Genomic DNA, 25,305 nt, shown 5'->3' with positions numbered 1-25,305 from the left:
TTAGGATCTTTCCACTCCTTATTCCGTAGTCCATCAAATCTTTAGCCAAAACTTTAAAACTTCACAACACAAAACTCAACAGAAAACACATGAGATCCGTTAGTATAAAAAAATCAACACTTTAGGTACTGTTGTGAACTCATTTTCTTATTTATATTAATGTAATATTTACTGTATTCCAACTTTTCCATGGTTCATACCCCCGATACAACCCATAGATTCATCAAAATAAGCAAACAACACAAAGAAAACATAATCTGTCAAAAACAGAACAATCTGTAGCAACCTGTTTACTTTGAATACTTCTGTAACTAAAAAAATTCTTAAAAATTAGAAAAATATGGGAAATTTGTAAACCATTCTTGTGTAAAAAATCAGATCAAAAGCAAGTTCCACCGAATTTATAAAATTCCTGGACTGAGAGCGAAAGTTTCTGTTTTTCACCAAAATCAACTTGCAAACACCGTAGACCATCCCAAAGGTTCTACTTGGCTCAAACACTAATTAAAACAAGAAAACACAATTAATACAGAAGTAATAATATGTTCAACACACAAAAACAGAAACAAAAACAAAAGCAGAACAAATAAAATTGGGTTGCCTTCCAACAAGAGCTATTGTTTAACGCCCCTAGCTAGGCATAATGCAATAGATGTAAGTATTATCATAATAGTAAGGGAGATTATCAATGCTCTTCTCATACTCCCTTCTTTCAGCAGCAGGTTTACTTTGCGGCAAGAAAAAGTAATCAAAAGGGCTAAATTTAATAGGATAATGATCATTAAGATCAAGTGCGGGAGGAATAGGTTCCTCCTTCGGCCCTCTATAGTGTATGATCAATTCATCATTGTAGGCTTTCCTTTTGGAGAAGGTCATAAGTTTATCTCTTAGTATGAACTCTAATCCATTATTTTGTATATCAAAATCATCGTTCAGTTCAGAAATCCTATCAACCAAAACCTCAATAGGAACCCTTTTTCTCAAATTTTCATTATAAGCCACATAATCTCGGGACTGCAATCTCATTATTTCTTCTTGATTAAAAAGGATTTCCTCAATGGGGGTACATCCACCATTAATTTTATAATGAGAAAAAAATTCATTAGCCTCTTTCATAATGAATCTAAATTCGTGGGCTAGAAATATAGTGGCGGCACGCTTAACGAAAGCAAGGTGAATATTAGAGAACTCAAGGAAAATCCTTTGTATTCAAGGATGCATATGAACAAATTGTCTCTCAAGTTCAAGTATTAGAAGTGTTATGGCCGGCGCAAGACTATTAGTTTTATTGAGGATAGACCCTCCTAAAGTAGGTAGCGTACTAGCACAAGTAAAGAAATCTTGAATAACACCTTTTCCAATGATATTGCTACTACCTATGCCAAGTTTTTTGTATGAATGATAGTAGGTTCTCTATGGGAATCATTGTTCTCTTCAAGATTATTACCATCCTTTTCAATGTAAACCTCCCCAGATTCAGACATGGTGGTAATGAATAAATCTAGCACACAAGCAAGCAAACAAAAAGATGAACGGAAAAGGGCGAATAAAAAGGCAAATCTTTTTGGTATTTTCTGAAAATCGTTTTAGAAGTGGGGGAGAGGAAAACGAGAGGCAAATGGCAAATAAAGTAAATGCAATAGATGAGTTTGTGATGGGTACTTGATAATCTTGCGATGTATCGTCCCCGGCAACGGCGCCAGAAATCCTTCTTGCTACCTCTTGATCTTGTGTTGGTTTTCCCTTGAAGACGAAAGGATGATGCAGCGAAATAGATAAGTATTTCCCTCAATTTGTTGAGAACCAAGGTATCAATCCAGTAGGAGGACCAAGCAAAGCTCCAATAGTAGTACCTACACAAATATCAAACACTTGCACCCAACTCTATAAAAGGGTTGTCAATCCCTTCAGAGTTATTTGCAAGGATGAGATCTGATAGATATAGATATAAAATATTGATAGATCCGAATGTAAAACTAAAGTAAATAAATTGCAGCAAAGTATTTTTGGTTTATAGATCTGAAAATATAACATGGAAAATAGACCCGGGGGGCATAGGTTTCACTAGAGGCTTCTCTCATAAAGGAAAATAATACGGTGAGTGAACAAATTACTGTCCAGCAATTGATAGAAAAGCGAATAATCATGAAGATGTCTAAGGCAATGATTATGCATATAGGCATCACGTCTGTATCAAGTAGACAGAAACGATTCTGCATCTACTACAATTACTCCACACATCGACCAACTCCTGCCTGCATCTAGAGTATTAAGTTCATGAAGAATAGAGTAACACATTAAGTAAGATGACATGATGTAGAGGGATAAACTCAAGCAATATGATGAAAACCCCATATTTTTACCCTTAATGGCAACAATACAATACATGCCTTGCTACCCCTACTGTCATTGGGTGAGGACACTGCAAGATTGAACCCAAAACTAAACACTTCTCTCATTGCAAGAATTACCAATCTAGTTGGCCAAATCAAACCAATAACTCGAAGAGACTTGCAAAGATATGAAATCATGCATATAAGAATTCAGAAGAGACTCAAATAATATTCATAGATAATCTGAACATAAACTCATAATTCATCGGATCTCAACAAACACACCGCAAAAGAGTATTACATCGGATAGATCTCCATGAAGATCATGGAGAACATGGTATTGAAGATCAAAGAGAGAGAAGAAGCCATCTAGCTACTAGCTATGGACCCGTAGGTCTGTGGTGAACTACTCACGCTTCATCGGAGGGGCAACGGAGTTGATGTAGATGCCTCCGTGATCAATTCCATCTCCGACAGATTATCGAAAAAGGCTCCCAGATGGGATCTCTCGAAAACACAGGCTCCTAGCGATGGAAAAGTATTTTCGTTCCTCTTTTTTGCGTTACAGGAATATTTGGGATTTTATAGGCCAAGAATTAGTGTTAGGAGACCTGCAGGGGGACCACAAGCCAGGGGTGCGGCCACCCCCCGAGGGCGCGCCGTGCAGGCTTGTGGCCTCCCTGCAATTGCCTTGCCCCCTACTCCAAGTCTGTTGCGTGTCTTCTGGTCCAAAAAAAGTCTTTCCAGAGATTTTATTCTGTTTGGAATCCGTTTAATATTTCTTATCTGCAATATTCAAAAACATGGAAAAAACAGAAACTTGCACTAGGCTCTAGATTAATAGGTTAGTCCCAAAAATAATATAAAAGAACATACAAATGCATATAAAACATCCAAAACATATAATATAATAGTATGGAACAATCAAATTATAGATACGTTGGAGATGTATCATGTATCAGCGAGTCTCATCATCTTGTTGGAGTAGTCGGTAATGCCGAGGTCGAGGAGCTTGGTCTCCCCAAGCTCGGTGTGGGTAGCATGAGCACACGCCTGCTGTTGAGACGTGAAGCTCGTGTGTAGGGTGGACCATGCATCCCGGGATGAGGTGGCGAAGAGCACCAGTGACGAGACACCTTCCATAAGGGAAGACTGGGTGGCTGAGAGGTTGGCCTAATATCGAGCCACCGACGCATGGTATGATGGGTGATATGGTGGCGAGCACGTTAATGTACCGTCTACGCGCCCCTCGACGTAGCGATTGTGAAGAAGGGGCAACACCTGCGCATGCCATGTCAAATAATTATTCGGCGTGAGCTTCACCGGGATGAGATGCGCAAAGAAGAACGACGACGAGGCCGCAACATGATCCACGGGAGCAGGTCTGGCGTAGGTGGGTGCATAAAACCCTAGATGCGAAGCACCAGCACATACGATCGAGGAGGCAGCGGTCTTCATCGTGGGGGCGCCAACACGCCCGTCGTAGGACGGCGAGGATGTTGGTTATCTGTAGTGGGGATATGACAACGATAGGAGTTGTGAATCGGCGGTGAAGTGGGGATCCCATCGTAGACTAGCGGCGCAAGGTCAGGCCACCGTATGGTTGCGGTGGATATGCCATGTAGGGCAGATTCGCGGGCGCGGGCCCATCGTAGTGAGGCGGCGCAACGGGCGCAGCGGGAGGCACCCCGTAGGGCACCACCAGGTTGGCTTCGATCGGAGTGGATGGAGCAGTAACGACGGTTGAGGGCACCACGGACGAGGGCACCGACGCGATGAAAGATGACGTCAGGCGCACCTCGGGCGCGACCATGGGAGTTGACCGGGCGTGGGCCTAGGCACACGGCTCAGACGCTAGGACGACGACTGCAGGGTAGAAGTCGGCTCAGCGACGACACTGCAGGGGTCGACGCGGTAGTGGCGGCGGGAGAGATCGGATCAAAGGCAGCGACGGAAGACATTGGACTGAGCTAATCTGATACCATGTAAAACGTGATTGTTGGTGAATTGCTCGACAACCTATTCATCATCCAGGGTGGAGAATAAGTTATTCTTCACCCGAGATAATCTTACGATTGTTTTATAAATAAATTACATTTCGAATACAAATAGTTACATTCATATTGATCCACTATGTCAAATTTGGCATAAGAAAACAAAAATATAGGCCATAAAATCAGAAAAATTGCATTTTATGTATAGTTTTCACTATATTTTTTCATTCGTAATTTTACGTAGCAAAAATGTTTTTTACGATGATTATGAATTTTCTTACGATCTTTATATATATATATATATATATATATAGAGAGAGAGAGAGAGGGCATGGATTTGCTATCAACACTAGCTATGATGGTTGCTATGTGAACCCTTTGTTTGCATCGAGATCCGAACTTTTTTGTAGATAAGGTTTCTTCTCTTGAATTTTGGATGATGTCAATTACCAAAGAGGCTTTCTATTTATTGAACTTTCTTGTAAACAACAATTAACCACCGAATATATAGGAAATGAAAAAGAGGAAAGAGTATAGACCAGATCCCAACACATAACGTGCAACACTGATTGGAGTCGCTCCAGCGTAACTTTATATCTTCGCTTTTGACTATATATATATAGATAGATAGATATAGAAACACTATTCATCATCCAGGGTGTAGATTAAATTATTCCTCACCCGAGGTAATTTTACGACCATTTCATAAATAAATTAAATTTGAAATGCAAATAGATACGTTTATATTGATTCACTACGAAAAATTTGACATAAGAAAACAAAAATATAGGTCATAAGACTAGAAAAATCACATTTTATATATAATTTACACTATGTTTTTATGTTTGTAAATTTACGTGATATAAAATATTTTTAACGATGACTATGTATTTTTTTACGGTCTCTTTTTAGAAAGAGTCCGTAAAAAAATATAGTCACCGTAAAATATATTTTATGTCACGTAAAATTACAAACATAAAAATATAGTGTAAATTATACATAAAATGTGATTCTTCTGGTCTTATGACCTATATTTTTTGTTTTCTTATGTCAAATTTTTCGTAGTGAATCAATATAAACGTATGTATTTTCATTTCAAATTTAATTTATTTATGAAATGGTTGTAAAATTACCTCGGGTGAGGAATAATTTAATCTACACCTTGGGTGATGAATAGAGTTTCTATATATATATAGGGAGAGAGAGAGAGCATGGATTTGCTATCAACACTAGCTAGGGTGGTTGCTATCTGAACCCTTTGTTTGCATCGAGATCCGAGCTTTCTTATAGATGAGGTTTATATTTCTTGAATTTTGTTTGATGTCAATTACCAAAGAGGCTTTCTATTTCTTGAAATTTCTTATAAATAACAATTAACCATCGACTATATAGAAAATGAAAAAAGAAAGAGAAGAGACCATCCCAACACATAATGTGCAACACTGATTGTAGTCGCTCTAACGGAACTTTATATATATGGATACACAGAGATATACAATACACTTTATAAGACATGTACATGGCTACATATAATGTAGTCTAACAAAGTGTTATACTATTTGAAAAGAAAAGTGTAGTGTCAAGCTGATAAGTGACTATTTTAAGAGAACAAATCCAATGGACAAGTGAGAACAACTGAGTCTTTTGTTCCTTAGTGCACTCCCCCATGTTCCAATGCCCGGAATACCATATATGGGCCCTGTTTGGATACTCTAACTTAGCTAGAGGTTAGAGTTAGTTTCTAACTCATGACTAACCTTAAATTAACTCTAGTCAAAGAGGTGTTTGGATGATAGGGTTAGATTGACAATAGTTGTACTTGATGGAGAGAGGAAAGTGATTTTTTAGTGGGTCCCATGAAAACTAGCTCCAATTAACACCTATTATCTTGTGGATAGAGAGAGAAAAGTGACTTTTTAGTGGGCCTCATGAAAACTAGCTCCAATTAGCACCTCTTGGGTGCGCTGGTTTTTTTAGGTGGGTTAGATGCAACTAGCTCTAATCTAACCCTCATGTTTAAATACTTTAGTGCTATTTGAGTTTCAACTAGCTCAAATTAACTCTACCCTATGAATTCAAACAGGGCCATGGTAATGACGAGGGAGAACAGATTCAGCATGGCCTCACAATTATCGTTACCGACTAGGTTGCCCATGATCAGTTGGAGCAGAAGAATTCCGGGGCGAGTAACCGCAACGTGGCCTGTCTGTTCAATTATGTAATGACTAGAAAACATTTGTGTGCGTTGTAATGGAAAAAAAAGAAAACATCACACATGTCTAATCCAATAAGCACGACTCAACCCCCTTCTCACAAGTGTCTTCTATATCAACACGTCATAGAAAACCGGGTGTCATTGGTGCATGAACAACATGTTTTTTGCGGCTGACGGAATGAATAACATTGATTAACTTAGGCACGCGAAATACCCCAGCAGGCAAGGTTATGCATGCGTCTCCGTCCTCTACGTACGTGTCCATTGCCAGCCTGAGTAGGGCGCCTTTGCTCCCGACGACGACGGGGTGGCGGCCGCTCTTTGGTCCTTGGCATGGTCCTAAATACATCGTTCTCACGGCGCACCGGTGGGTGAGTGGTGACTACGTACGGCTGTAACGCTTGAGCGTGACCTGCGATCGGCCGCCCTGTGACGCTCACGCGACAGCGGCGCCCGCATTCACCGGCTGTGGTGGATCGTGCATTCGTGCGCCGCGCGGCCATTATCGCCGGCGGAGACGGCCCGGTGAGATGGAAAAACTCTAATTTAAACCTTGAATCTGTGTTGGTCGGACGGAATAAACCCCAAGTAAATCTCGGTTGATTGTATGCTGAACTATGCAAGCCTGGTCTAAACCGAAACCTAGTATCGTGTCAACTGGAATTTGTCTGATGACCTGGCCCGTTTCAAAATTTATTCAGAATTTCATAATTTGTACATATATTAAAAAATGTTCCTATTACCGAAAATTGTTCAGAAATTGAGAAAATATCTGCAGTTATAAATTTTTGTTCGGAATATCAGGAAATTTTCCATTTTTCAAATGTGTTTTCAAAAATTCAAAAAATGTTTGCGGTTTCAAAATTTATACAGAATTTCATAATTTGTACATATATTAAAAAAAGTTGTTGTTGCTGAAAATTGTTCAGAAATTGAGAAAATGTCTGCAGTAATAAATTTTTGTTCGGAATATCAGGAAATGTTCCGTTTTTCAAATGTGTTTTCAAAAATGCAAAAAATGATCACGGTTGCAAAATTTGTTCAGAATTTCATAATTTGTACATATATGAAAAAATGTTCCTGTTATCGAAAATTGTTCAGAAATTAAGAAAATGTGTGCAGTTATAAACTTTTGTTCGGAATATCAGTAAAGGTTCCATTTTTCAAATGTGTTTTCAAAATTTCAAAAAATGTACGTGGTTTTAAAAAAAAAATCAGAATTTAATAATTTGTACATATATTAAACAAATATTCCTGTTGCCGAACCATCCTGTGAGGAAACGTTATTTTCTGATCATGTAATTCCATCTCTATTTTCTCGGTCTGTAATGTATAAATTGATCTGACTCGGCTGGCCTAGTCTTTTCCGTGCGTCCACCTTGCAGCGCATCCCAATCCAGGTCACATCAATAATCCCGATTTGGCAGAACCCATAGTCTTTTTAGACCGGGATTACATAGTTGAGGGTGCAATCAAGGGGGATTTCGACGTGAGGGTTTGTTTTGTCGAACCTTTAAAAATTCAGGGTTTAAAATTGACTTTTTCCGATGAAATCGCATGGCTTCAAAAGCGCGCATTCCACCGGCCGCACACACACCTGACGGTCAATGCATCCTGCTGTGGCGTTGGCTCGTGGGTGCGGAAGTACGGTGTCACACCTGACCACATGTGGCATGTGTGACTTGGCATGCGAGTAGGCACACAAATGGGTCGCATGCATATGTGCGAGTTATTTAGTTGGCTGCCTGTGGCAGCAAGGGGTATCCGAGAATTGAACCTTTCCTGTATTCTAAACTTTCCTCTGCAATCTCACCAGCTTCCTCTCCAAGAATCATCTCCCTTGCTTTCTCCTCTCACCTACTCTAGATCTCCACCCCCTTCCTCTCTCGGTGTATGACAGGTGGTATTAAGAGCCAATCTTCGTCCAATTTTTCTTCCTCGTCCTTGCGAGAAGATTTATAACATCCACCGTGCCGATACAAGTCACTCCGACCGGCTCACCCAAAATCTGGGGGTTCGATCCCTCCAAGTCGACAGCAATAGCGTCATAAAAACCTTCGGCGACGATGCGGCAAGTCCTAGACACCATGGAAGAGGGCAACAACAACATCACCAAGCTGCTCGAGTCACCCCTCTTCAAATTTGATGAGCAAAAGGCGGTGCAAGACAAGCACATCGATGAGCACTCCTTCCACTGACTTCCGTAGGCTTGAGATCTTTGTAGTTTGTCATCATTTTGATCAATGTGCACATGGTGTCATACTTTCCATCCAAGTCTCTAAGGATATTTTTTATGATGAATTTGTGAGTCATCTCTTCGCTTCCTAAGCCAGCAATCTCATTTGTGATGAGAGCGAGCCTAGAGTACATTTCAGCGACTCCTTCACCATCCTTCATCTTGAACTTGTCAAGTTGACTTTATAGCACATCCAACTTAGATTTCCTAATGGATTCAGTACCTTCGTGCATATAAACCAAAGTATTCCAAATTTTCTTACCATTCTCTAGACGGCTAATCTTGTTGACCTCTTCGGGGCATAGGCAGCTGAATAGAATGTCGCATGCTTGAGCGTTGTATTGCAACATCCTTAATTCTTCTGCAGTCGCTTCATGATTTGCTTCCTTTCCATCACCAAAGAATTCACCTTACAACCCAACACGAACAACAACCCAAACGATGGGGTTATGACCAAGAATATGTATTTTCATTTTATGCTTCCAACCAGCAAAGTTTGTACCATCAAAATATGGCCCTCTACCACTAGTAGAAAAAGGGCCTTTGGCCTGGACCCTTTAGTCCCGGCCTGCCTCTGGGCCGGGACTAAAGGCCCGGCCACGTCGCCCCAAATCGCACGAGGCTTTGGTCCCGGCCCGTAAGGAGCCTTTAGTCCCGGTTTGTGTCTCGAACCGGGACTAAAGGGTTTGGAGGATTTAGTCCCAGTTCGTGTCTTGGACCTTTAGTCCCGATTCGTGTCTCGAACCGGGACTAAAGGGTTTGGAGGATTTAGTCCCGGTTGGTGTCTTGAACCGGGACTAAAGGTGTTCAGATTTTTTTTTCTGTTTTTAAATTCTTGTTTGTAGTTTCTCTTTTAAATTGCTTATATCTTTTAGGATATTTGATGTTTTTGATTGATTCTTTTTGCATTAGATTCAAAATTTTGTCTAGTTTCTGTTTGTGCCATTAGTTTTCAAATTTGAATGGTTTAAATTTGATTTTTTTTAAATTTGCTTCAAACCCAGTTTTTGAATAACTTGAGTTTACAAATAGTTTTTAATTTAATTCTTTTTGCTCGCACTCATGTGTTAGATTGTTGTCATAGTAAGATTTATTTTGTTATTTTTAGAATAATTTAAATTATGATTTTAATTAAAGAAATATTGTTTTGCTTATATAGTTGTTTTAGTCATTTAATTGTTGTTTTTTATTATTTTTAGTGAGTTCTTTCTGTAGATTTTAACATGTTGTAGTATGGTGCATATTTAATGCACAAAAAAATCTACAGTTCAATTAATTTTAAAAAAATGCCTTTGTAGCAGATGGGTTTTCGTCTGAAACCTTGATACTTTGAGTTTTGTAGAAAATAAACAAAAATGATAAATCTTCAAAAAATAAAAAAAAATGATAAAATCTTCAAAAAATAAAATCCTTTCAGATGTTGTTAGGTTTTAGTGTCTAGTCGGTATAGAAATTTTGAAATATTAATTTTGACCGTTTTTGCAAAAAAAAGAAAAAAATTAAACGGCCATAACTTTTGCATACGACGTCCAAAAAAATTAATATATCAAAGAAAAAACTAGAAAAATTGGTACTCGATTTCACCCGGGCTTGCCCGGTGAAGTTTTCTCACATGCTCAAAATTCCAAATGGAAAAAAGTTATTTCAAAAAGAAGTTTTTTCCAAAAAAAAAAGAAAAATAATTTTATTTAAAAATATTAGGTTGTTTTCATTGAAATTCACTATTATTGTTACTTATTAAGTTTATTTTAATAATTGTTTGTAATTCAAAAAATTAAATCATGTGACATGACATCAAGACCCAAGTTGTTTAGGATTGATAGCTTACTATTGTAAGGAAAACAACAAGTGCACACTTGGCAACTAGGGGCGATAGAACCGGAAAGTAAGCGTGCTCGGGGTGAAGTAGTGAAAGGATGAGTGATCGGCCGGGAAGTTAGACGATTTGAAATGAGTGATCCACGCTAGAGCAGTGGGGATGGGTGATTAGAGATTAAATTCTCAAATAATTCAAGGATTAGAAAATTGGAATAAAACATAAAAAATATTCAAAAATAAAATTTGAAAAAATTTTAAAAAAAATCTACCTTTTCGGGTCAAACAAACAAAAAAACAGACGGATCCTTTAGTCCCGGTTCGTAAGTAGAACCGGGACTAAAGGTACTCCCTCCGAGGCGGCCACGTGGAGCACCTTTGGTCCCGGCTTGGAACAGGGCCGGGACTAAAGGTTAGGCCTTTAGTTCCGCCCCTTTAGTCCCGGTTGGTGAACCGGGACTAAAGCCCCTTACGGGCCGGGACTAAAGGCCCTGTCCCCACTAGTGTACCGTGATAATTTCCCTCACTAGATGTCTTACTCTCGAAGGTTGTGAGACCAATGCAATGGAGACCTAACCTCTGATACCACTTGTAGGATCCGAAGTATGTCTAGAGGGGGTGATTAGACTACTTGAGTAAATAAAAACTTAGCCTTTTCCTCATTTTAGTTGTGGGAATTTTTCTAACAATTATAGCAAGTCAAGCACACCCTACACATGCAAGTCTAAGAGTATAGCAACCGAAAGTAAAGACATGCACATGTAAGTACAGGGTAGGGATAGAAAGATCAAACGTAAAGATGATGAGTTTTTTGGTATGGTTCCGGATAGGTGGTGCTATCATACGTCCACGTTGATGGAGACTTCAACCCTTGGAGGGTAACGGGCACGAGAGTCCATGAAGGGCTCCACCCACGAAGGATCCACGAAGAAGCAACCTTGTCTATTCCATCATGGCTTACATCCACAAAGGACTAGCCTCATTCGGGGTAGATCTTCACAAAGTAGGCGAGCTCCTTGCCCTTACAAACTTCTTGGGTCAACTCCACATGAAGTCGGAGTCTCTCAAGCAACACCTAACCAATCTAGGAGACACCACTCTCCAAAAGGTAATAGATGTGGTAGTATGATGAACTCCTTGCTCTTGTGCTTCAAAAGATAGTGTCTCCAACACTCAATCACTCTCTTACAGATTTGGCTTGGGATAAGAGATTGATTGGGTGGAAAGCAACTTGGGGAGGCTACAAATCAAGATTCATATGGTAGGAATGGAATATCTAGATGTCAACACATGAGTAGGTGTTTCTCTTTAAAAAAATGGATGAGGCAAGTGTTGGTTCGTCTGAATTTTTCCTCTTCTAATGAGATGGTGGTGAAGGGGTATATATAAGCATCTCCAAAAATACAACCGTTAGAGCATTATTGCCCAACTCGGTGGAACCAAAGTAAAAAAACTCGGTTGCACCGAGTAGTGAAAAATGTGGCAACTTTTGGCGTTTCGGTGAGACCGAGATATAAATATCGGTGGGTCCGATTTTGGCTGCCCTAGGTAGTTACCCAAACTCGGTGGCACCGATTTGCAAAACTTGGAGATTTGGATTTTAGCAAATGGCTAACCAATGAGTTGGTCACTGTTTTTCGGTGACCACGAAATCAAACTTGGGAGTACCGAGATTGTTTGGGTTAGCTCTGGATTATGTCTAGGGTAAAACTCGGTAGGGCCGATTTGGAAATATTGGTGGCACCGGATTTGAGTGTTTAGGATTTGGATAGAATATTTGTGGGAGAATTTCATGAGTATTTTTGGTGGGTAATCTCTAAGCACTTGAGCAACCAGATCATCATCGATACCTCATCACCTTTTAATAGTATTGGCTTTCCTATGGACTTAATTGTGATTTCTCACATAAAATAAAAATGTTGAGTCTTGAAGCTTGTTGCCAATAGATGTTCCTTGCATCTAGGGGATCTCCTCACAATCCTTAGTCGATCCATTCATTGAACTTATCTGAAATATACTTGGTAGAATCATTAGTCAAATGAAATACATGTTGCTATTAATTACCAAAACCACCTAAGGAGAAGTTGTCCTTTCAGTGGCCAAGGCTAGCGGCGGCTACCGGTGGGGTGAAGGCCACATAGGCCACCGACAGCAGTTGCCTTCGGGCAGCGGTGGCGCATCGTGTAGTGGATGGCGTACGCACATCCAGCTAAGACGCCACGAGCATTACATGCCTCAGTGGACTGCCGCACCGACACGACGAAGCCTCCTAGCTAGAGTTGTCTTCTGGCGGAGTGGTTGAGCAACGACCACCGGCCGATGCCATTGGTGATTGGGGAAGAAACAAACTAGATAATTTATAAGGAGGGAGGGGATGAAGGCAATGTGGAGTCATCGGCCGTGAGGGCTTATATAGCAGGCCACCAAGCATTGGGATTTTGGGGGATTTCACAAATCCGGGTGGGAAGCTAGAGCCGTAGTGTGGTTTTGTGTGCGGGAACATGAGCGGTTGTGCGCTGGAACGTGCTCATCGAGACGACAAATGGCCAAAAGAAACGCTTGTGCAGTGTCGAAGCGTGCGCTAGAATCCTCTGGCGGCAACATGGTGACAAGGTGTGAGAGAGAAGGACGGGGTGATGCGCAAGCAGACAGGTAATAATAATAAAACATCTCCAATATTAATATAGGCAAATGACACTTCCCTACATAGCGTCGGTAATGATTTCATCAATCGTTGACAATTGTTTGGCAGCAACCTTCTGCCCACAACACACACAAGTTGTCACGATGAATTGTTTGTGTTATTATTGGTCTTCCCACATAATTTTGATGAATGAAGTGTATGTCGGGTATCACATGCACCTTCTTATGTTAACTTGTTTGTGTTCTACTGGATTAGCGCAAACAATTTAACCGAGTGAACTGTATGTTGTACTTCACACACATATGTATTTTGTTATTCGTTTGTGTTATCTTGGCTAATCACAAATACTTCATAAGAATCAAATGTATGCCTTGCATCACACATGCAAGTGACATTTGAATCGTGCCTGATGTATAAGCCATTGCACACAGTTTATTGCATTGGCGATAGAGCTAGAACTATATCGTTTACGATCCGTTTGCGATTGATGGATCGCACATAGTTTAGTCGAAGAGTATCAGATGCATGTGTCGTTTTATGAGCTTCCTGCAGTAGTGAGTATTAAATGAGAGGAAAGGTGTGGATAGGTTTTGCCATTTTGTTTGGACAGTACTCCAGGGAATCACGAAGTGTTGTTGTAGACGTGGAGTGCGTCACGCAACGAGACACTTCACCAAGTAAAGCGCAACAATAGCATGTAGATTTGTAGCCATGATGAGTGTCGACGCGGTCTGGTGGGTGAGCTTGAGGTTACATTTACCCATTGGATGGGTGTGTAGAGGGATGGTTGGGGTAGTGTCAAACACAATAGTAGGGTGTACAGCCGGAAGTGACGCTCTAGAGTATTTCCTCATTAATACGTGTTTTATTTGTTTGTCGCATATATCATCGCATTATTGACACCATTCTCATTGCATCGGCACATCGTCATCATCATTTTTTCGAAACTTGCATCCATTCATAGTTGTCGGTTCTTCCTGTTTTTTCGTTCGTTTCGATACCAACCACACATTTACACGCGTCCGCGTCGCTATCAAAATATTATTTTATAAGTGGGAACAAAGTGTTGTGAGAATGGTCGAAAGTTGGCCCGAGGTCTTAATATATTGTAGGTAGACCGTCTGCCAAATTTCGTCGCATTCGGAGTTTGTTTGATGCCCAACGGATAGACCTACACGGGCACTAGCCGGTTAAATTATTAGACGTTGTCTGTGTTTTTAAACTTGTTGCGAGGCTGTCTGTATTGCCTGTGTTCTCAGCCCAACCCACTCTACACGGCCCAACTGCCCAGCAAGCCACACCCTGTGACCGGTACCGTTCGATTACGATCGAATGGTTCATAAATGATGCAAAAATCCCTACCCTAGCCCCCATTTCCTATTTAAGCACCCCTCCCTGCCTGATTTGAATGAAACCTGAGTTTTCCACGAAAACCGCGCCACCATCCACCACCCACAAACTCATGTCTCCTCGCCACAACCGCCATGCCCCCGAGTCCACATCGGACCTGGTCAAGCCCATCCGCCGCTGCCTCCTTCGATCTGGATCGGGAGAGCCCCGATCTCCTCCACGTGCCTCCCATCACCGCCCCGACCATGCCCCACCGCAGCCCCGCCGATCCGTCGAAGCACAGTTGCCCGCAACCCGCTACCAAGCGCCACCCTATCCATGCTCGTCTCCTTCCTGTCTAATCGCCCTCACCCCGGTCACCCATTTCTCTTCCTACGTAACCCACGCACGGGACCTCCAAGAACGAACGCGAAGCTCTCGTGCACATTCAACACCAGATCGGCCAGGGACTGACCGGATCCGCGCCCTGCCTTCGTTCCCGCGTCGTTCCTGCCATCTCCCCGCTGCTTCCCTGCATCGTGCCATTGTTATTGTCCGGCACCACCAACAACCGTCATCCTGGAGTGAGGGGTCGAGCGCTCTCGTTACCAACGTGCGCAACTGCCGCTCGTGCCTACTAGCCAACCTTGGGTTGTAGCGCTCCGCTAGCCAGCCAACCCAGCCAATAAACGCCAAGGCACATCTCCATCCGCGGCCTCGGTCAGCCCCGCACCCCTCCAACCCACTGCTCCACCGACCTGTGGCAGCCCCATGGTGAGCACAACCTCTTGCCCGTCAATGTACTCCTATATGGAAAATCCTATATAACGCGAATTGCATCCAACTATTGATGCTTCGCAAAGGAGAGGCGCGCAGCGCAAAGCAGATTTCCGGTTTTGGCAACCTTCTAAGGTTTCAAGCCGGTTTTATCGGTTATGGAAACCTTCTAGAGGGTTTCGTGAAAGATTTTTTTCTCGAATTTCTATTTCTTTTCTCTTTTTTCTTTGTATCCTCTTTCTTGATTCTTTTCCAAACATTTATAAATAAGTAAACCTTTTTTTTCATAAATGACTGTGTTTTTTAATTTTTTTCAGATTTCAAGAAATGTTCATGGTTACAAAATTAGTTCTCCAATTACAAATATCTTTGCATTTCCAAAATTCGTTCAGAAACTTAAAAAGTGTTCGTTCTTTAAAAAATGTTCTATTCTTTTGAAAATGTTCATGTTTAAAAAATCAGTTAATAAATTGAAATAATGTTCGGATTTTGAAAAAAGGTTTTGGGCATTTTAAAAAATGTTCTTATTTTTCAAAAATTGTTGAGAAGTTTTTTCTTCAATATTTTCAGAAGTTTTCAAATAATGAGTTGGATTTCAAACAATGGTCCTATTTTCAGAAATTGTTCACAAATTTAAAAAAATGTCCCTATTTTCAGAAATTTTATTTTTGTTTTTTATTTCACCTATATAGAAAATGTTCACGTTTCCAAAAACAATCAGGATTTTGCAATTATTCGGGGTCTAATTCTTTTAAAATCTAAAACATTATCCCCAATTTTTAAATTTTGTTCACCAATTCATAAAATGTTCACGTTTTCAAAGCATGTTCTGGAATTTTGAAAATTGTTTACCTTTTTTAAAAACGTTCCGAAATTTGAAAATTGTTTCGGTTTTATATAAATTCTTTATAATTTCAAAACATGTTCCATTTTTCGAGTTTGTTTACAAATTCGAAATATGTTCACATTTACGAAATTTTTTCTGTAAGTTGAAAATTTCTTCATAGTTTGACATGATGATGTGAAATGCAAAAATTATTCAGGATTTTCATAAAATGTTCATGTTTAAAAAATGTTCTCATTCTTAAAATTTGATCACGATTTCAAAACATATGTTTGTGTTTCAAAGAGTGTCATGGAATTTAAAAAAAATATCTTTAAAAAAATTTGTTCGCAATTTTCGAGAAATCTTCGTGTTTCAAAAAATGTTCGAGTTTTCAACATTTTGCTTGAAATTTTAAAAAGTTTCCCCACATATCAATTTTTTTTCTTTTATGAACAATGTTTAGGAAATTTCAAAATCTGCTGAAATTATAAATTTCATTCATGTAATTCAAAAACTATTTCAAAATTTAAAGTTTTTTTCACATTTTTCGAAAAATTGTTTTTGTCTTTTTAAAATATGCGGAAAACAATTAAATAATAAGTACACTACTAAAGAATAGGTCGCTAGAGTAAATGTCAAGTTATAGTTAAAAATAATTCACATTATCATCTGTTGCTATCGGCCGTAAGGTGTTGTTGTTAGTAGTCCGTGTTTGTTAGCGCGATGTGGTGAGTACGAACCTAGCAGCCATGATTCATTTTTATTTTAACTTTCTTCACTGTATATGAGTCGGCGCAGCCGGGACACGCCCGTGTCCGTGAGGCCGACTATCTGCCATAGTTAGCGTTGTATAGGAGGTACCAGGCTATATGCTGCGCTGTGTGCAGGATAACTATGCTGTGCTCAACTATGCACTGTTGAGCTAGCCAGTTTCGGCCCAGTAGTTTTTTCCTGTCGTGCGAATTTCTCTATTATCCAAAGAATTGTCGTTTTACAGAAAAACTCTCAATGTTCATGCATATAAATACTCATTAGCTGTGCATGGAATTAAAATAATTTATATATGAAAGATGCTCATAATTTTGTGTAGTTTAAGAATACCCAACTTTAATCCATGTTTAAAATACATAAAATGTTGTTTGCATGAATTTGCATTAATGCCATGTTAAAACGGTTTATTGCATAACTAAATAAGTGTAGCTCCCAATTAAATAAACTATATACGTAACTTGCTTAGAAAACATGTAGAATAACATGATGCATGTATCTTTCCTGCTTAACAATTATAAAATATGTTTTTGGTCAGCTCTGAACCAATTACGAAAATTTCATATGGGTCGTTTCGGAAATGTTATATGTTGTTTTCGGCCTCCTTTAAAATGCCTAGATGATGTAGTTTGTGTATGCTTCACCTCTTGCCATCTTTAACAACATTTAGACTTGATGGGTACCTAACCGAGAGTGGACTAAATAACTCAAAAGTGGAGTTTCGTAAACATGCAACTCGTTGCATGTTGAACTTCACTCGATATGTAGAAGTTGATTGTTGTGTTGTGACATGCCTTGCATATTTAAACTTGACTTGCATCATCCATGTTTGTGTGTCATGTCATGAATATGTTGTGGTGTTTGCCATGCCATTTGTTTGTTTTTGAATTTGCTTCTCCTCGCTAGAGTTCTGAACGGTTTCGTAGTGTGAGGATTCGTTAGACTATGCTTGTTCGTCTTCTTCACGGATTTGATCTTCTTCCATGTGGGGTTTCAGACAAGATGATCATTACCCTGGATATCACAACTATCATTGCTATGCTAGTTGTCTTGTTTCTATCGATATGTCTTGCTACCTACCACTTGTTTCTCAAGCCTCCCAACATGCCATGATAAGCTTCTAACCCTCCACCTCACAGAAAATCGTTGTTTGGCTATGATAGCGCATGCTTAGCCATTCTTATAGAGTTTCTAGTTGAAGGTGCAGGTTGTTCCGTGTAATAACAAGGATATCTTTGGAATATCACAATATTCTTGTTTTTAATTTAACACGCATATATACTTGGTACAAGGTGGAAGGCTTGGCCTTTTGCTCGGTGTTTTGTTCCACCTTTGTTGCCCTAGTTTTTGTTTACCGGTGTTAGGTTCCATATTGAGCACTCCTAACATGCTCGGGGTTGTTATGAGGACCCCCTGGATTATTCATTTTGGGATAAAACTCTTCGAACAAGGCCCAGCATTGGTACTACATAACCTAATAACTAATAAAACTTGCATAGGGACCCGCCGGCACCCTCGGATAATTAATCAACAAACCGGGTCAGTGCTCTCATGAGTGTTGGTCCAAAGAAGAGTCGTGTGCGGCTTCCCTCTTGGAAACTCGGGTCTCAGTTGCTGTACATTGTGCTCATTCGGTCGTGTCCTGAGAATGGTATAATAAGCTCCTATCGGGTTTGTCGACACATCGCGTGGTCTTGCTGTATTTATTTTACCCTTCCCGAATATCTTGTGCACCGGGATTACGAGGATACTTTGGGATATCTTTAGGTTGATGTTTTCCACCGTAGCTTGTTCTTAGTTTGTGATGAATGAGTTGGAGCACCCCTTGAGGGTTAAATCTTTTCGAAAGTCGTGCTCGCAATTACGTCACAGCTTGAAAACTTTATAATACCCGGTTATGGAAAACCTGAAGTAAACCTAATTAATATACACCAATCATGTGTGTAACCATAACCGTCTCTTCTTATGAGGTTTCAACCAAGAAGGGAACATGGTGGGGTTATGAATGACTCGTAAGTAATTGTTCGGGATCACTTCTTGATCATTACTAGTTCACGTTCGTTTATGCGTAGAACTCTCTTCTTATTCTTGTACTCATAAGTTAGCTAGATATCGAATGCTTAGTGGTTGCTGCAAGCTCACCACTTCACCATACCTCACCCATTAAGCTTTGCTATTCTTGATACCCTTGAAAATGAGATTGTCGAGTCCCCATGGCTCACATATTACTACAAGAACAACTGTAGGGACATGTAAATAGACACTTTGACGTGAGTGTGATGCTTGTTCTATTTGTAGTTTCTTCTTCTTATGCGTCGATCATAGGATGGGTTCCAGGCCGGCAGCCTGGGATAGCAGGATGGACGTCGTCTCTCTTTTCGTTTATTTTCATCTGTAGTCGAATCCTGCTCTTCTTTATGATGATTGAATGTATTGATGTATTGATATATTCATCTTGTCACTTGTGACGAGCTTAATCCAATATATTGTATACTCTTCTCTTGAGTACATATACTTGTGACGATATCCATCTTGCAAAAGCGTCTCTCATATGCGCTTCTATCCGTGTTGAAACTTTCAAATTTCCGTAAGGACAGGACCGCATATTGGGTGTTACAAGTTGGTATCACAGTAGTACCAACCTAGGATCCCCCTTGATTGATCGAAATTGTCCATTCTCGAGTCTAGTTAAAATAAACTATTTTCAGTCTAGTTATATATCGACGAGTAGGAATTATTTTTACTCCACTTCCCTTCCTCGCTCTCGTGAGGAATCCTCGCGTAGGAATTTTAATTCTACCCATCTTCTCACTCATTTTTTTAGGATCATCCGGGTATTTTGGAACCTCGATGATGTGTATGTGATGGAATTTTGTACTTGGTGCCTCTCGTCTGAATTGACTTTTGTTCTCGGGATTAGAGCACCAGGGTGTTCTTGACACACTGTTATCGCTCAGTTTCCTTAGTATCTTAGGACGAGGATGTTCGAAATTGCTTCAATACTATATGTGGCGCAAAGAGTGTGGCGGAACCCAGTACTAGGGAGCGGGATCACATGTACTACTATAAGCAGTATCGTTGTAATTACGAGGGTGTGAGGTAAATGAGTTTCTGAGCTTTTTGTGGTTATCTGTTGAAAGCACAATTGATCCCTAAGGTTGTTTTGGTAATTAATCACAACATATGCATCATTGGACTAATGAATTTGTCGTTGTTTTCTCACAACATATGCGAGGGGGTAGCTAATCGAGGTGAGAGCAAAGCTGTTGTGGAAGATCCAGGACGGGATAGGTTAGTATCACGCGGTGGTTTACCAAGGTTCGGGGCTCTCCAGAGAGATAATACCCCTACCCCTGCATGTCTGTATATGAGGTGTGTTTGCAATAGAGAGTTGCTCCTAGAGTTGTATGGGAGAGGAGAGTCATGGGCTTCTTGCCTCATACATGAGTGGGTGAGGGGATCCCTTGCGTGGTGGGCATGAGGCCGCTTATATGGGCATGAGTGTGTGGGTGTGTGGCTTGGGATGTAAGCTACAGTGGGTAGCTTACATGCCAAGCTGCTTGAGATGTAAGCTACAATGGGTAGCTTATATGCCAAGCTATATGTAGCTTGTGAGCTAGGCTATGATTGTCCCCTAGGGCGCTTTATATATCAACGCCCAGAGGAAAAGCTACACTGTAGGTGATACTGCATTGCGCGTGTACAACACACTGCTACTCCTCAACGGTGCACCGCCGAAGGGTATGGTCGTCTCCTCCGCGCGTGTCCGATGGGGCGTCGTAGCTAGCTCTAGGCAGCCGGTTGGCTGGAGCAGCCGACCACGGGTGCGAGTCGGAGGAGCCGACCTGGGCGTGCGGGCATGTTGGGGAACGTCGCATGGGAAACAAAAAATTTCCTACGCGCATGAAGACCTATCATGGTGATGTCCATCTACGAGAGGGGATATTCGATCTACGTACCCTTGTAGATCGCACAGCAGAAGCGTTAGTAAACGCGGTTGATGTAATGGAACGTCCTCACGTCCCTCGATCCGCCCCGCGAACCATCCCGCGATCAGTCCCACGATCTAGTGCCGAACGGACGGCACCTCCGCGTTCAGCACACGTACAACTCGACGATGATCTCGGCCTTCTTGATCCAGCAAGAGAGACGGAGAGGTAGATGAGTTCTCCGGCAGCGTGACGGCGCTCCGGAGGTTGGTGGTGATCTAATCTCAGCAGGGCTCCGCCCGAGCTCCGCAGAAACGCAATCTAGAGGTAAAACCGTGGAGATATGTGGTCGGGCTGCCGTGGCAAAGTTGTCTCAAATCAGCCCTAAAACCTCCGTATATATAGGGGGAAGAGGGGGAGCCTTGCCTTGGGGTCCAAGGACCTTCAAGAGGTTCGGCCGAGCCAAGGGGGGGAGTCCTCTCCTTCCAAACCGAATCCAACTAGGTTTGGAAGGAGGAGTCCTTCCCCCTTTTCCCACCTCCTCTTTTTTTTCTCTTTGATTTTCTTCCTATGGCGCATAAGGCCTTCTTAGGCTGTCCCACCAGCCCACTAAGGGCTGGTGCGCCACCCCCAAGGCCTATGGGCTTCCCCGGGGTGGGTTGCCCCCCCGGTGAACACCCGGAACCCATTCGTCATTCCCGGTACATTCCCGGTAACTCCGAAAACCTTCCGGTAATCAAATGAGGTCATCCTATATATCAATCTTCGTTTCCGGACCAGTTCGGAAACCCTCGTGACGTCCGTGATCTCATCCGGGACTGCGAACAACATTCGGTAACCAACCATATAACTCAAATACGCATAAAACAACATCGAACTTAAGTGTGCAGACCCTGCGGGTTCGAGAACTATGTAGACATGACACGAGTGACTCCTCGGTCAATATCCAATAGCGGGACCTGGATGCCCATATTGGATCCCACATATTCTACGAAGATCTTATCGTTTGAACCTCAGTGCCAAGGATTCATATAACCCGTATGTCATTCCCTTTGTCCTTCGGTACGTTACTTGCCCGAGATTCAATCGTCAGTATCCGCATACCTATTTCAATCTCGTTTACCGACAAGTCTCTTTACTCGTTCCGTAATACAAGATCCCGCAACTTGCACTAAGTCACAATGCTTGCAAGGCTTGTGTGTGATGTTGTATTACCGAGTGGGCCCCGAGATACCTCTCCGTCACACGGAGTGACAAATCCCAGTCTCGATCCATACTAACTCAACGAACACCTTCGGAGATACCTGTAGAGCATCTTTATAGTCACCCAGTTACGTTGCGACGTTTGATACACACAAAGCATTCCTCCGGTGTTAGTGAGTTATATGATCTCATGGTCACAGGAACAAATACTTGACACGCAGAAAACAGTAGCAACAAAATGACACGATCAATATGCTACGCCTATTAGTTTGGGTCTAGTCCATCACGTGATTCTCCTAATGACGTGATCCAGTTATCAAGCAACAACACCTTGTTCATAATCAGAAGACCCTGACTATCTTTGATCAACTGGCTAGCCAACTAGAGGCTTCCTAGGGACAGTGTTTTGTCTATGTATCCACACATGTATATAAGTCTTCATTCAATACAATTATAGCATGGATAATAAACGATTATCTTGATACAGGAATTATAATAATAACTATATTTATTATTACCTCTAGGGCATAATTCCAACAGTCTCCCACTTGCACTAGAGTCATTAATCTAGCCCTCACATCATCATGCGAATTACATTGTAATAAATCTAACACCCATACAGTTCTGGTGTTGATCATGCTTTGCCCGTGGAAGAGGTTTAGTCAGCGGGTCTGCTACATTCAGATCCGTGTGCACTTTGTATATATTTACGTCCTCCCCTTCGACGTAGTCGCGGATGAGGTTGAAGCGTCGTTTGATGTGTCTGGACTTCTTGTGAAACCGTGGTTCCTTTGCTAGGGCAATGGCACCCGTGTTGTCATAGAACAAGGTTATTGGATTCAGTGCGCTTGGCACTACTCCAAGATCCGACATGAACTGCTTCATCCAGACACCCTCCTTAGCCGCCTCCGAGGTAGCCATGTACTCCGCTTCACATGTAGAATCTGCTACGACGCTTTGCTTGGAACTGCACCAGCTTACCGCACCCCCATTAAGAATAAATACATATCCGGTCAGCGACTTAGAGTCGTCCGGATCTGTGTCAAAGCTTGCATCGACGTAACCCTTTACGGCGAGCTCTTCGTCACCTCATACACGAGAAACATCTCCTTAGTCCTTTTCAGGTACTTCAGGATATTCTTGACCGCCGTCCAATGATCCACTCCTGGATTACTCTGGAACCTGCCTACCATACTTATGGCCAGGCTAACGTCCGGTCCAGTGCACAGCATTGCATACATGATAGAACCTATGGCTGAAGCATAGGGGACGGTGCTCATATGCTCTCTATCCTCATCAGTTGCTGGGCACTGAGTCTTACTCAATCTCGTACCTTGTAAAACTGGCAAGAACCCTTTCTTGGACTGTTCCATTTTGAACCTCTTCAAAAGTTTATCAAGGTATGTGCTTTGTGAAAGTCCTATCAGGTGTTTTGATCTATCCCTGTAGATCTTAATGCCTAGAATGTAAGCAGCTTCTCCTAGGTCCTTCATAGAGAAACTTTTATTCAAGTAATCCTTTATGCTCTCCAAAAACTCTACGTTGTTTCCAATCAGCAATATGTCATCCACATATAATATTAGAAACGCCACAGAGCTCCCACTCACTTTCTTGTAAATACAAGATTCTCCAACCACTTGTATAAACCCAAATGCTTTGATCACCTCATCAAAGCGTTTGTTCCAACTCCGAGATGCTTGCACCAGTCCATAAATGGATCGCTGGAGCTTGCACACCTTGTTAGCATTCTTAGGATCGACAAAACCTTCGGGTTGCATCATATACAACTCTTCCTTAAGGAAACCGTTAAGGAACGCCGTTTTGACATCCATCTGCCAGATTTCATAATCGAAAAATGCAGGTATTGCTAACATGATTCTGACGGACTTAAGCATCGCTACGGGTGAGAATGTCTCATCGTAGTCAACTCCTTGAACTTGTGAAAAACCCTTTGCCACAAGTCGAGCTTTATAAACGGTCACATTGCCGTCAGCGTCCGTCTTCTTCTTAAAGATCCATTTGTTCTGAATAGCCTTGCGGCCCTCAGGTAGTACTTCCAAAGTCCATACTTTGTTCTCATACATGGATCCTATCTCGAACTTCATGGCCTCTAGCCATTTGTTGGAATCTGGGCCCACCATTGCTTCTTCATAATTTGCAGGTTCATTGTTGTCTAACAACATGATTGACATGATGGGATTACCGTATCACTCAGGAGCAGCACGTGGTCTCGTCGACCTGCGTGGTTCGACAGGAACTTGAACCGGAGTTTCATGATCATCATCATTAACTTCCTCCTCAACCGGCGTCACAATGACAGAGGTTTCCCCTTGCCCTGCGCCACCATCTAGAGGGATGAGAGGTTCGACAACCTCATCAAGTTCTATCTTCCTCCCACTCAATTCTCTCGAGAGAAACTCCTTCTCGAGAAAAGCTCCATTTTTCGCAACAAACACTTTGCCCTCGGATTTGAGATAGAAGGTGTACCCAACTGTCTCTTTTGGGTAACCTATGAAGATGCACTTTTCCACTTTGGGTTCCAGCTTTTCAGGCTGAAGCTTTTTGACATAAGCATCACATCCCCAAACTTTAAGAAACGACAACTTTGGCCTTTTGCCATACCACAGTTCGTATGGTGTCGTCTCAACGGATTTTGATGGTGCCCTATTTAAAGTGAATGCAGCTGTGTCTAATGCATAACCCCAAAACGATAACGGCAAATCGGTAAGAGACATCATAGATCGCACCATCTCTAATAAAGTACGATTACGACGTTCGGACACACCATTACGCTGTGGTGTTCCAGGCGGTGTCAACTGTGAAACAATTCCACATTGTCTTAAGTGAGCACCAAACTCGAAACTCAGATATTCACCCCCACAATCAGACCGTAGGAACTTGATCTTCTTGTTACGATGATTTTCAACTTCACTCTGAAATTGCTTGAACTTTTCAAATGTTTTAGAGTTGTGCTTCATTAAGTAGACATAACCATATCTACTCAAATCGTCAGTGAAGGTGAGAAAATAACGATATCCGCCGCGTGCCTCTACGCTCATCGGACCGCACACATCGGTATGTATGATTTCCAATAAGTCACTTGCACGCTCCATTGTTCCGGAGAACTGAGTTTTAGTCATCTTGCCCATGAGGCATGGTTCGCACGTGTCAAGTGAATCAAAGTCAAGTGACTCCAAAAGTCCATCGGCATGGAGTTTCTTCATGCGCTTTACACC

Source organism: Hordeum vulgare, chromosome 3H (assembly GCF_904849725.1).
Source record: "Hordeum vulgare subsp. vulgare chromosome 3H, MorexV3_pseudomolecules_assembly, whole genome shotgun sequence".
In the NCBI taxonomy this organism is placed as follows: domain Eukaryota; kingdom Viridiplantae; phylum Streptophyta; class Magnoliopsida; order Poales; family Poaceae; genus Hordeum; species Hordeum vulgare.
Note: the sequence above shows the minus strand (reverse complement) of the source record.